We start from the raw sequence: 14,944 nt of genomic DNA, 5'->3' as shown, positions 1-14,944 counted from the left end.
ACTGGCCGAACCAGTTCAAAATGATTACTCACTCATACTACCGAGTGAATAGTCTGCCTTGCATCTACAGAACTCCATCAATGGAGTTATCATTGTTGAGCGATTTTCGCAAGTGCACGGTATACGCTTGTAGTAATAAAAGATATCAAACCCACATGGAACGCTTTTTAACGAAAACTTATTTTGAATCGGTTTGATTTACTTTTAAGGTTTATAATATGGAAAATCGTTTAATTGGTTTTGGTTTTGAAATTGCTAGAATAAGAATTAGACTAGAATATGTAGAATGTTAGAAATCACTTCTGATTTAAGGATGAATTTACAAAACAGAAACGCTTAGTGCTTTAGAAAAGTGAATAAATGTATTCGTTTGCATTAAGCAAAGAAAACAACTTTAAACTTTGTATACAAATTATATAAATATAATAACGTGAACTCATTCAATTAGAAGGCTTTGAACGCAACAATCACCTAACTGGTTAGATTGCTTCCTTAACCAAATTGATACTTTTATCCAAGATACCAATTTGTCTAAGTGTTCAACCAAGTTTCCTTGTAAAGATTTTGAATTCAACTACGTATTAATGAAAACACCAGAACTCACTTCGGATCATTTACCATAAGTGCTACATAAAAATCTATCGAATAGAATAAACTTTATTAGATGAAGTATGAATTTGATACAAGTTTACAGAGAACAAGAAGCATGGAAGCTTTCGACGACTTTCAAGCGAACGGGTTGTCAATCCTTTTCTTGAACCTCGTTTAGAGTTTATCAGGCTCCTGGGGCGAATCCTCTACTAAATCTTCTCGCTGAATCTTCGAAATAGAGACTGGTCTATCTACTCCCAAAATGTAAATTAATATGAACAAATCTAAATGCTACTGTGTTTGTAATTATTTAATAAACAATGTGTGTACATCATATTTCTTTTCACAAAATCGAACTTCTAACTTTGAATCGCTTGACTCAGAATTTCTACATTAATTCTATATTAATCTTCTCTTCAATATATCTTCAACTCCGAATTTCTACATTAACTCAGAATTTCGTTGAAGAGTCGGGTTTAAGGAACGTGTCTACTGCGAAGAGGCGTTCTTATCCAATCGAACAGACACGTTTGTTTGAAAACGAATGTGTACGAATAGCCCTTCCAGAAATTCTGAACTTACCGAGAATAATTAATTCTCAGCCGAGAATGGGGGAGCAGGTTTTAGCCTTTGAAAAGAAGGGAGAAGTTGCTGGTCGACGCGTGTTGCAACCGAGAATGGAGGATTCTCGGTCGCGACACGGAAGTTTTTACTTCATTTGTGACTTCGTCCTCGTCCTCGTTTCGGCGCGTTTGATTTTCGTCATCTTTGACTCCTTTTGTAGGGTTTTTCTTCTGTTTTTGACCTCTTTTCGTTCATATTTGGATTTTACCAAATATTCAGGTACCTTGCATGAAAGAAACATATTCGGAAGTAAAAGTATGCTAAACATATATAAATAGTACGAATTCATAACAAAACTGATGTAAATATCGATGATATTTTAGGTATATTTTGGGCTTAACAAATCTCCACACTTAAGCTTTTGCTAGTCCCGAGCAAAATTTCACTGAATTTATTCTTTAACTAATCTCTTTATTAAAATAAAACATATATCTTTGTATTTTGTTTTAAATTAGTTAAGCCGAAAAGATTAACTTCGAATGGCAAATTTATACGCAAAATATCAAACTAACTAGTATAAAGGCGATATATCATTCGTCTTGTATTTTCAATTTTGAATTGAAGTATTCGGGACGATATAAGCACGCATGTTATTGAGTCTTTCGTCTCAAGGCATTTCAAAGCACAAAATTTCCTTTCCCAAAACCTAAACTATTACATGAGATGAGTAAGTATTTGGGTTAATTATTTGCTTAGTTACGCCCGAGATAAGGGTGGTCTCCATCGTAACTTTATACGCATTTTATTGCTTTTTATTTGTGTTCGCTTAAGAGGTACCGATCATGCCATGGGTGGACGCAATCATTACTTTAAACTTAAACACGCTTAAAACGTTCCTTCCATACCTCGATTGTGATAAGGGTGGTCGCAATCGTGGCCAAAAGTAAACGATACTTAAGTTTCTTCCCTTTCATACCTCGATTGTGATAAGGTTGGTCTCAATCGTGGCCAAAAGTTAAGAATTCAACTAATTGATTAATTAATATGAAATTAAAATTGTAACTTGGGAAAAAGAAAGATAGCACATTTATCCTATATTGACTTAAAACTCAACATGTATTATGGCTAAAGTTTCCTTAAAAACTTCAATTTGGTGTTAATGTAAGACAAAATCAAAACCGAGCTAAAAAAGTGTTGGGTCAATTTAATGCCTATAAACCTAATCGAAAATTTTAAAATAAGATTTATTGTATCATGGTTTTCATGATATAAAATAGAGATCGAAAATAAAGAATTTTTTACTTAAATACATTCACTCGAGACGTTTTTTACTTAAAATCGTTTCGGAGATTTGTGAAAAGTATGAAAAATATTGCCCGTATAGAAATATTATTTCTATCGATAATGATAACCTAAAAATAATCATAAGTTTAAACATGTGAAAATGTAAAGTTATGAAAAATAATGTTAAAATAATTTGTGTTGCAATATATGTTGCATTTGTATAAAACAAGCGTTGCATTTGAAAATATTGTTTATAAATATTAATATGGTTTTTTTTATGGTAAAACGGATGACATTTATTCTTACTCCTTGCATTTATTCGTACGTGTATAAATGATATATGTATATCTCCTCCCACACTTAATTTGGACCATGTCCTCATTGGTGCAAAAATTGATAAAACACGAAAAATAAGTATGAAATAAAGCACACGAAATAATAGAGAAAATTAGCAAATTAAAATCATCCAACATAAAAATAAAATTGTACCAAACATAATAAAGATAAATATTGTACCAAACTTAAAATGAAAAATAACATAACAAGAGAAGGAAAGGAATAAAAGACTTGATAAAACCTAAGCATGTGGAGGCGAATCCGTCGAAGATGGTGGTTTCAACATTTTGAGGACGGAAAAAGGAAAGCATCCGACGACGAGTAGAGTTGTGCTCCCTCCTTAAGTTGTTAAGGTTATCATTGATCATCATATTATTCTCCACCAAATTATCAATCCGCAAATTCATGTTACGATTATTTTCATTGAGTTGGTTCAAAATCCTCCTCAAATCAACCGGATCATCATCTTGAGGTGCTTGGGGTTGTTGTTGTGCTTGTGGTGCAATGACCGCTTCCTTCTCCTCTGCGCCTCCTTCGGTACCTACAAATTGGGAACTAGAAGCTCCTCCACCCATAGTGCCACGAAGATGGGCAATAGGGGATGCATAAGAAATAAAAACGGGAGGAACCGAAGTAAGCAACAAGTGAGCCCGCTCAAGAGCCAAAATATTCAAAATTGGCACATATCCATGGTAGGTAGACATGTCATAATCGGCTAGCTCTCCACGTGCACCCAAAACAATAGCGGTGATAAAATTGCCAATAGGTACTTGAATGGTAGTAGCCCTCGAAGCACGATACAAATTATCAAATAGCATACCTATGATATCAACCCTCAAACCCTTAAACAAGCAATCAAGAATGAACAAATCCCTAACTTGAATCTTTGAGCTCTCAACACGACCAAATAAGGAAAAACTCAGAAATTTGTGAAAGAAGAACACATAATTGTCTCGTATCATCTTACTTGAAGTGTTTTTCGAGTTAAAATAATCTTGACCCGAAAGAGTGTTCCAAATTGCGTTGTTATCAAAATCCCTAGGCTTGTCATGGAAATCAGTAGTAGGAAAACCAAACATTATCCATAGCCTCATAATCTATGGTGTAAGTCACACCATTATTCCTAAAGGAGATTGAAGTTTTCTTCTTATTCATTTTCAAAGTGACAAAAAATTCCACTATATACTCCGTAATGCGAGGAAAACGCATAGAAACAAAAGCTTTCTAACCCAAAATCTCAATGAAAGCATCAATTCGAGTAGAGAAATTTAATGCTCTTACCGAATCAAAGTCCAGGAAGTGCATATTCATGAACTCCCTCTTGGAGTTGGAAAAATGAGTGAAACGGGTGGCTTCCTCCTCCGAGGCTATGTCGAAATAGGCTCCGCAACGAAGACGAAGACGATTCACCTCCGAAAACTTAGTCTTATTGGCTGGAAATTTTGTTCTAGGCATGATTGATGGTGTTTAGGGTATGAAAAATAAGGAAGAAGAGATGAAGAGAGAAAAACCAAAGGTTGAAGATGAGTTGGGAGTTGTAATGTGTAATTGAATGAGAAATTGGTAGTTGAAAGGGTTAAGTGATTGGAAAGGGCAAGGAATAAATTGGGAAGAGTAAAAGTAATGTATTGGGAAGAGTTTAGAGTAGGGGATTGGGTAAAAAGTGAGGTGATATGAGGTTTGTGTAAGGAATATGTATATATAGGGTGAAAAAGAGTTAAGTATAGGTAGAGTAGGAATAGGAATAGGAATAGGCTCAAAAATAGGGCAAAAATCCGGAATTATTGTGCCTACAGGTCGCGTGTCGCGACTGAGAATCCTGATTCTCGGTCGCGACACGGCAATTTCAGAGAACAAATTTTTCTGAAATTTGGCCTGTCTTGCTGAACTTACCGAGAATTCATAATTCTCGGCCGAGAATCGGTCCCTGGTGACTTGTATTCATGCATTTTGACTCTGTTTGTGTAATTTTCTGAGAAATTATGTCCTGAACCTTATTAAAACTGTTCCTGTACTAAAAATCATAAATGTAAAGCATTAATTGACAAGGATAAATACAAATTTATGTAAGTTAATAAAACTAAAGGTTTTCTTCTTAATAAGAATTTAATGAAACATTAAAGTACATTTAACCATGTAAATTAAATGAATCTACAATAATAAATACAAAGTCATGTACTTATTAATTTTTAATTGATTGATACAAAACATGAGTGGATTAATGTGATGAATTGATGGACATATTTTGTGAATTCAAATATATAAAAAAAATCATATTAGTTCATTGCTAATATTATTATCTGTTTGTAAGCAACCTTAGTTAGAGTTATTCAAAATGAAATGGATTGAAAATAAACCAAGATAAAAATAAGAAATTGAATCAAATGAATAGAAGTTTTTATTGAATCAAATATGTACAAAAACAAAACATAAAAACAAAAAAAATGTACTAAATAAAACAAAACACACAAATATTTACAAATGAAAACTAACAAACTTAAACTATTCTATATATTCATCCCTATCAATCGGGATTTCTCTAGCCCTATAGCGATCAATTTTCAATTGCACGCAAGCTTGACGTTCTGGTGCAGAAAGAAAATGCGGGCCTACTCTAAAAATACGCTTCACGAGGCCTTCATATTCTAAAAACTCATAGTCCAAAGTCGGAAAAGATTCAGCCTCGCTCCAAGGGACAGAAATAGTTCCCTTGGTCCCGAGAATTATTCCACATATTATATTGTCGAACCCAATCTTCTTATCCTTGGATTGAGAAGCGGCAATAAGACCTTCCATCAGAATCTTGGAGGTATCAACAATATTGCCTTGGAATATATCTCTAAGGACATATAAGTCGGTGTCTTTGACTATACTACTAAATGTGCGACCGAACAAACTGTGACACAGAAATTTGTGTAGATACAACATCGAGTTGGAGTGGATGGATTGGTTGTAGGCGAGTCGAGGATTGAAATGCCAAAATCCTGTGAGCATCCTCCATATATCTGTGGATGTCATATCTCTGCCAGGATGACGTTTGATTGAATCCCTCGGGGGAAAACCAAACCAGGCATGTAATTCAGGGTATCCAAAAGTAAAGGTTTCGCCATCTCGACGAAAACTGAGATGCACCCTTCGTTTGTTAACGAAACAAACTATATAGGAAAAACTCGAGAATCCAGTCTCCAGTAATAGGAAACCGCATGTGGGCAAACTTGGTCCATCCCAATCTCTCTAAATAGCGATTCATATCATCGCTTATCCCGAGTTCATTATTTAAGAACTCGTCCATATACAGCATTCCAACGAAGAACTTGTAACGAAGCCTGTAGTAGCGTTTGCCTTCGTCATGATTAAAAATAGGAAACGGCGCACCGTAGCATTCTGATAAGTCAGGACGCTTATTGCGTGAAGCAGCAATCTGCTTGGGGGATTTGTGTTTGGTATTCATGGTTTTTTAGGAACGAAAAATGTTTCTGTAACTTATTTGATAATGGTGTTTTTAGAAAATCAGAAGTTTTTTCTGACAAGGATGAAAAGAGAATGAAGTAACAGAAATCTTGAACCTCAATGATTTATTTATAGGAATCTTAGGACGAAAGGAGGTGTTGTTTTGTTTAGAAAAGGCATAAAATCAGCCCTCTTGAGGTTGAAGAAACTCAATTTTTCGAGTTTGAAAAGCTGTGTCTGCAGGATGAAGAAGAAATAGGTCTGATGGTGCAAAAAACACCCGTGTCGCGACCGAGAATCCCAATTCTCGGTCACGACACGCTGATTTCCTTGCGGAAATCAGGCATCGAAACCCTATGTTTCCGATTCTCGGCTGAGAATATAAATTCTCTGTAAGATTAGAAAATCCCTTACCTGTTTGGACAATTCTGAAAATGTAAATTCTCAACTGAGAATTCCAAATTTCCGGCTGAGAATCACTGAATTTCTTCTAATTCGAACTATTGACCTAAAATCTGATTAAAAACATGACTTAAACATATTTTCATATATCTAAATCTTAATATAAAGTCATCTAATAACTAAAAATCATAAAATTGACATGTGTAAAAAAAAAAATTAAAAATTAAAAAAAAAAATTCAAACAAAACAAAACAAAATGAAGAAAAGGTATACAAAATTTAACGAATTAATCTTCAGGAATTTGTGTTATGAACTCAATTTCCTTAACTGGAACATTTTCGTAATAAACTTTGCATCTATTACCGTTAACCTTGAAGCGAACTCTGTTAGGTCCTTCAAGTTCTAAAGATCCATAGTCAAATGTTTTAACGACTAAATATGGTCCTGTCCATCTAGACTTAAGTTTACCTGGAAACAATCGGAGCCGTGAATTAAATAACAGCACCTTATCCCTAATGTTAAAGCTTTTGACTTTAATCTTGGCGTCGTGCCATTTTTTCACTTTTTCTTTATATATTTTTGCATTTTCGTAAGATAAATGACGTAACTCATCCAATTCATTTAAGTTGAGCAAACGTTTCTTACCTGCTTGTTGTAAATCAAAGTTAAGTGTTCTAATAGCCCAATAGGCTTTATGCTCTAATTCTACTGGTAAATGACATGCTTTCCCATACACTAATCGGTATGGTGTCATTCCTATTGGTGTTTTAAATGCAGTACGGTATGCCCATAATGCATTGTTAAGTTTACAAGACCAGTCTCTTCTTGAAGACGAGACTGTTTTCTCTAGAATCCATTTGAGTTCTCTATTTGATATCTCCGCCTGACCATTCGATTGAGGATGGTATGGCGTAGATATGCGGTGGTGTACTCCATATTTTCTCATAAGTGCATCAAAACTTCGGTTTATGAAATGGGTACCTCCATCACTTATAATGACTCTAGGGCAACCAAATCTACAAAATATATTTTCAAGAAACCTAACAACAATCTTAGAATCATTTGTCGGGGTCGCAATTGCTTCAATCCACTTTGAAACATAATCTACGGCTACTAATATGTAAGTTTTACCAAAAGAAGGGGGAAAAGGTCCCATGAAATCTATTCCCCACATGTCGAAAACTTCAACTTCTAACATGTTTGTGAGAGGCATCTCATCTTTCCTTCCTAAATTCCCGGTTCTTTGACATTTGTCACAACGAATAATAAATGAACGGACGTCCTTAAACAACGTAGGCCAAAAGAATCCACATTCTAATATCCTGGCCACTGTTTTACTAACGATGTTATGTCCTCCATAAGAGCTAGAATGACATTCTGACATTATAGACCCGTATTCATTTTCACTGACACATCTCCTAATCATTCCATCACCACAAGTTTTGAACAAGAAAGGATCTTCCCAAAAATACTGTTTAACATCAGAAAAGAATTTTTTCTTTTGATGGAAATTTAATCCCTCTAGAACAACGTTGGCTGCGAGATAATTTGCTATATCCGCATACCATGGTGACATGACACTTTTTATTTGATAGAGATATTCATCAGGGAAATAATCTCGTATACCGATAATTTCACCTATAGGACCGTTTTCATCTTCGAGTCTTGATAGATGATCGGCGACAAGGTTTTCTACTCCCTTTTTATCTTTAATTTCTATATCAAATTCTTGTAACAACAAAACCCATATAATCATACGCGGTTTTTCATCTTTCTTAGCAAATAAATACCTTAAAGCTGCGTGATCGGTATAAATAATAACTTTAGAACCTAACAGGTTTGACCTAAACTTATCACATGCAAAAACTACCGCTAGCATTTCTTTCTTGGTTGTGGTGTAATTTAATTGTGCACCTGACAGTGTGTGACTTGCATAATAAATAATATGAAGTTTCTCATCCTTCCTTTGACCTAAAACACATTCGACGGCTAAGTCACTTGCATCACACATGATTTCAAAAGGTAAATCCCAATCGGGTTTAACAATAATGGGTGCACTGACTAAAGCTGTTTTCAATGTTTCGAAGGCCTTAACACAATCTTCATTGAAATCAAAGGTTGAGTCTTTCATGAGTAAATTAGTAAGTGGTTTGGAAATTACAGAGAAGTTTTTAATAAATCGTCTGTAAAAACCTGCATGTCCTAAAAATGACCGTACTCCCTCAACAGTAGTTGGAGGGGGTAATTTTTCTATTACTGAAGTTTTTGCTCTATCCACTTCTAATCCTTTTTCAGATATTTTATGACCTAAAACAATTCCCTCGTCAACCATGAAATGACATTTTTCCCAGTTTAACACTAAATTCATTTCTTCACATCTAGACAAAACTTTATCCAAGTTCTGTAAACATGCATCGAAAGAATCTCCATAAACAGAAAAATCATCCATAAAAACTTCCATGATATCTTCAATGAAATCGTTAAAAATTGCAGTCATACAACGTTGAAATGTTGTTGGTGCATTACATAGACCAAAGGGCATTCTCCTATATGCAAATGTTCCATAAGGACATATGAAGGTTGTTTTATCTTGGTCATCCGGGTAAATATAAATTTGAAAGAATCCGGAGTAACCATCTAGAAAACAATAGAAAGCATGACCAACTATCCTTTCGATCATTTGATCAATGAAAGGTAGAGGAAAATGATCTTTCCTGGTTGCTTTGTTAAGGTTCCTATAATCTATACAAACCCTTCAACCGGTGGTGGTTCGTGTAGGTATTAATTCACCTTCGTCATTTCTTACAACAGTTATGCCTCCTTTTTTAGGTACACAATGGATTGGACTAACCCATTCACTATCCGAGATCGGATAAATGATTCCATTGTCTAAAAGTTTAGTAATCTCATTTTTTACTACTTCTTTCATATTCGGATTTAAGCGTCTTTGCCTATCCGCTTTAGGTGGCTTATCTTTTTCTAAGTGAATTATGTGCAGTACAATACTAGGATTAATTCCTTTCAAGTCTGGAATTTGCCATCCCATACTTCCTATTCTATTTCTAACAACTTCTTTCAATTTTTCTTCTTGAACAAGTGTTAATTTGTTAGAGATAATTATAGGTAGAGAATCGCCTTCGCCTAAGAAAGCGTACCTCAAATGGTTTGGTAACTCTTTAAGTTCTAATTTAGGGGGAATTACAATTGAAGGCGGAACTGGTCCATCTTCTCGAATCAAAGGTTCTGGGTCCTTATTTTCTAATTCTTCACCCATTATTGGTTCTATTATTTCTTCTTTTTGAATAATGTCATTAACACATTCTTCAACTAAATCAAGTTTCATACAGGCGAATTCCTCCATAGGATATTTCATTGCTTTGTTCATATCAAACTCGATCTTATCTTCTCCTATACTTAAAACTACTTTCCCTGCCAAAAATTAGTGGACAATTAACGTCATATGCAAAATCTAATATAACGAAATCGGTAGGACAAATAAATTTGTCGACTTTAACTAAAACGTCTTCAATTATACCATATGGTCTTTTAGTGGTTTGATCCGCTAATTGCAAAACCATATTGGTACGTTTGATATCTTCTTCTAAACCTAACTTATTAAAAGTAGACAATGGCATTAAGTTTATACTTGCTCCTAAATCACAAAGACAACTTGGGAATTCAATATCTCCCAATTTACACGGAATAGTAAAAAATCCGGGATCTTTGAGTTTAGTAGGCAAATTACTCGACACTATCGAACTACAGTCTTCAGTTAGTGAAATGGATGAAATCCCTTCCCAACTAATTTTCTTTGAAATTAAATCTTTTAAGAACTTACCATAGTTGGGAATCTGCGTAATCGCATCCATAAATGTCAAATTAATATGCAAATTTTTAAGTTTGTCTAAAAATGTTAAAAGTTGTTTGTCATAGTCCTTATTTCGGACTTTGTGTGGAAAAGGTGGTTTGGGTACAAAAGTTTTTGTACTTGAGTCAATTGGTGAACTTTTAGTGTTTAATGTATCTTCTTTGGATTTTTGGTAAATCAGTTCCTGGTAAAGTTGAATCTCCGGGCATTTCCGGACCTAAGTAATTTTTTTCCTGAACGAAGAGTGATAGCCTTTACATGCTCTTTCGGATTTTCTTCCGTATGGCTGGGAAGACTTCCCTCTTTGCGGGATGGAATTGATTTAGCAAGTTGTCCAATTTGAACCTCCAAATTATGGATGCTAGATGAATGGTTTTTAATAAGCTGCTCAAATTTATTCTCGATCTGTTTAAAACCATCATCGTGATTACTTATTTTTCCACTCATAGCATCTATAAATTTGTCGATTTTAGAAGATAAAGTGCTAATCGTATCTCTTGATTGATTTTGATAATTATTGGTACGATTTTGATTAGCATTTGCATTATTATTATTATCTCTCCAGTTAAAGTTAGGATGATTTCTCCATCCAGGATTATAAGTATTGGAATAAGGGTTATTAGTTTGGTTTTGCCCTTGGACAAAATTTACCTGTTCAATCTCGCTTATACCTTCATAATCCACATCCATTTGGATTGGATTACCATTAGGATCGCAGGGTGCCATAAACCTATCAATTTTGTGCGATAAGGCAGAAAATTGGGCTTGTAACATCGCAAGTGGATCAAGATTCACTATACCTTTAACCGATGATGTGTTTGAGGATGATGGTTTCACCACTGGTATATGTCCACGATTTGCAGGCCACATACTGCTATTAATTGCCATTTCCTCCAAAAGTTCTCTTGCTTGGGCAGATGTCTTTTTCATAAATAACCCTCTCGACATAGCATCTAATGAACCTCTAGTTGTAGGATTTAATCCATTATAAAATGTTTGCATTAAAAGTGCATCGGGAAATTGGTGGTGTGGGCATAAACGTTGAAGTTCTTTAAAACGTTCCCAAGCCTCATAAAGAGTTTCGTTATTATGTTGAGAAAAAGATGTTATCTTTTTTATGACTCTTGCGGTTTTTGCTAAAGGAAAATATTTTGCTAAAAATGCTTGGGCAAGTTGGTCCCAAGTTTCAAACGTTGCGCTTGGCATAGAAGTTAACCACTCTTTGGCTCTGTCCTTCAAAGTAAAAGGAAAGAGGCGAAGTTTGATTGCTTCGGCAGTCACATCTGATATTTTAAAAGTGTCACAAATTTCAAGGAAATTTGTCAAATGGGTGTTAGGATTTTCGTTAGGCAACCCGTAAAATGTTACATTATTTTGCAATATATTAAGCAATGCTGGCTTAATTTCAAATTGGTTTGCATTTATTTGGGGTCTAACTATGCTGTTGGTTACACCGGCCACTCCTGGCCTAGCGTAATCCATAGGTGTAGCCATAGTTTCTGGCTCGGTATCTCTAATTTTTAATGGAGTTTTGTTTTTGTTTTTCTTGTTTTTCTTGTTCTTTTTAAGGGTTCTTTCAATTTCAGGGTCTATAGGGTTTGGTGTAGTGCCTGAACTTCGAGAACTGCGCATGTACCTGAAATCTTGCACGAACCCAAACTACCTTCAAAACAGAATTTGAAAATAAATATATTAGTAATTTGAAATAAATAAAATATAAAAGTTTCAATAAGTATGTGTAAACCTAGATTCGAAATAAAACATGAAAAATCTAAATTTTTGTTAAAAATTTAGGCGTTCCCCGGCAACGGCGCCAAAAACTTATTGAGCGATGTCCGCAAGTGCACGGTACACGCTTGTAGTAATAAAAGATATTGAACCCACAGGGAACGCTTTTTAACGAAAACTTATTTTGAATCGGTTTGATTTACTTTTAAGGTTTATAATATGGAAAATCATTTAATTGGATTTGGTTTTGAAATTGCTAGAATAAGAATTAGACTAGAATATCTAGAATGTTAGAAATCACTTCTGATTTAAGGATGAATTTACAAAACAGAAACGTTTAGTGCTTTAGAAAAGTGAATAAATGTATTCGTTTGCATTAAGTAAAGAAAACAACTCTAAACTTTGTATACAAATTATATAAATGTAATAACGTGAACTCATTCAATTAAAAGGCTTTAAACGCAACAATCCCCTAACTGGTTAGATTGCTTCCTTAACCAAATTGATACTTTTATCCAAGGTACCAATTTGTCTAAGTGCTCAACAAAGTTTCCTTGTAAAGATTTTGAATTCAACTACGTATTAATGAAAACACCAGAACTCACTTTGGATCATTTACCATAAGTGCTACATAAAAATCTATCGAATAGAATAAACTTTATTAGATGAAGTATGAATTTGATACAAGTTTACAGAGAACAAGAAGCATGGAAGCTTTCGATGACTTTCAAGCGAACGGGTTGTCAATCCTTTCCTTGAACCTCGTTTAGAGTTTGTCAGGCTCCTGGGGCAAATCCTCTACTAAATCTTCTCGCTGAATCTTCGGAATAGAGACTGGTCTATCTACTACCAAAATGTAAACTAATATGAACAAATCTAAATGCTAATGTGTTTGTAATTATTTAATAAACAATGTGTGTACATCATATTGCTTTTTACAAAATCGAACTTCTAACTCTGAATCGCTTGACTCAGAATTTCTGCATTAATTCTATACTAATCTTCTCTTCAATATATCTTCAACTCCGAAATCAACTCTTTATTTATAGATGTTGAAGAGTCGGGTTTAAGGAACGTGTCTGCTGTGAAGAGGCGTTCTTATCCAATCGAACGGATGTGTTTCTTTGAAAACGAATGTGTACGAATAGCCCTTCCAGAAATTCTGAACTTACCGAGAATAATTAATTCTTGGCCGAGAATGGGGGAGCAGGTTTTAGCCTTTGAAAAGAAGGGAGAAGTTGTTGGTCGACGCGTGTCGCGACCAAGAAAGGAGGATTTTCGGTTGCGACACGGAGTTTTTTACTCCGTTTGTGACTTCGTCTTCGTCCTCGTTTCAGCGCGTTTGATTTTCATCGTCTTTGACTCCTTTTGTAGGGTTTTTCTTCTGTTTTTGACCTCTTTTCGTTCCTATTTGGATTTTACCAAATATTTAGGTACCTTGCATGAAAGAAACATATTCGGAAGTAAAAGTATGCTAAATCGATATAAATAGTACGAATTCGTAGCAAAACTAATGTAAATATCGATGATATTTTAGGTATATTTTAGGCTTAACAATCATCTTCCTCGAGAGCTCTTCCCTCTACCAAAACGTCTATTTTTAGTTCACAAAAAGGTATCCGTTCCTTTTCGCCCACTACGTCTATTTAAAGGGGAAAAGAACAAACGGTATCGAAAGTATGCGATAAATTATTACAAAAACCAAATAAATTGTTCATAGATCCTAGATTACTAGAAGTGGTTAAAATACTTTTGACCCTTGAACACTCAAGGGTCGAACACTCTTGTCATCATGGTTCTTTTAGCTGCTCTTTTCCTGCCTTTCCTGCCTGCCGCTCCTGCCGCCTGTCAAGTCTCCATCCGTCATGAGAAACGCAACGTTAGACCGCTGGATCATAGGTTGCTCATCTCCTCATGGTTTGTGCAAAACAGGCTGCTTACAGTCTGTTTGACTTAATCTTTCCCAATCTGCATAAAAACACTTATAAGACCTCTTTTACGTAATTTAACCCTAAAAACACCCTTAATTCATCATAAATAATATGTTAAATTGTAGTCAAATTCATGCCTAACACCCACCTATGAAGCACCGATACGGGTACGGGTACGGTTGGGATACGACAAATTTTATATATAATTAATAATATTTATATCATTTATAATGAAAATTCAAAAGATACATAAATATATAAATCACAAATCATATTCATAAAGTCATTATAAAAACACAAATAATACTCTCAAGTCATTAAAAAGGGCGGCCCGGTCGCACTACGCGTCCCCGCTGAGCGAGGGTCCGAGGAGGGGTCCCACCACAAGGGTGTACTGGGGGCAAGCCTTCCCCTGCCAATTTATTTGGCAAGAGGCCGTTCCTAAGACTCGAACCCGTGACCTCTTGGTCACACGACAACAACGTTTACCATTGCGCCAAGGCTCGCCCTCAATACTCTGAAGTCATTAATTCATAAAAATGCACATGAGAGATTTTCAATTTTAGTTTAGGGTTCAATCGATTTCGTGCCTGTATATACTAGTAATCCTTGGATTATTTCATTTTAATCCTTATATTTTCTGAGTTTTTTTTAAAAACCCCTTATACTTTCAAAGTTTTAAAAAAAAAAACCTTAAAGTATCCCCGACGTGTCCCCGGCGTATCATCGACATGTCCCCATGTATCCCCGGCATGTCCCCGCATTTAAAAAGAAAAAGAAAAAAGAGGAT

The 14,944-nt window shown here is 35.0% G+C and overlaps 1 non-coding gene across 1 annotated transcript; it reads left to right on the top strand.

The window, feature by feature from the left end:
- The first annotated feature begins 11,513 nt into the window (after positions 1 to 11,513).
- LOC136221142 (small nucleolar RNA R71) lies at positions 11,514 to 11,620 on the top strand. The gene has a single exon (XR_010684928.1). It is a non-coding gene; the product is annotated as a small nucleolar RNA R71 (small nucleolar RNA).
- The last annotated feature ends 3,324 nt before the right edge of the window (positions 11,621 to 14,944 follow it).

Source organism: Euphorbia lathyris, chromosome 2 (genome assembly GCF_963576675.1).
Source record: "Euphorbia lathyris chromosome 2, ddEupLath1.1, whole genome shotgun sequence".
NCBI lineage: Eukaryota > Viridiplantae > Streptophyta > Magnoliopsida > Malpighiales > Euphorbiaceae > Euphorbia > Euphorbia lathyris.
The sequence above is the reverse complement of the archived record's forward strand: the minus strand, read 5'-3'. Positions and strand labels throughout refer to the sequence as shown.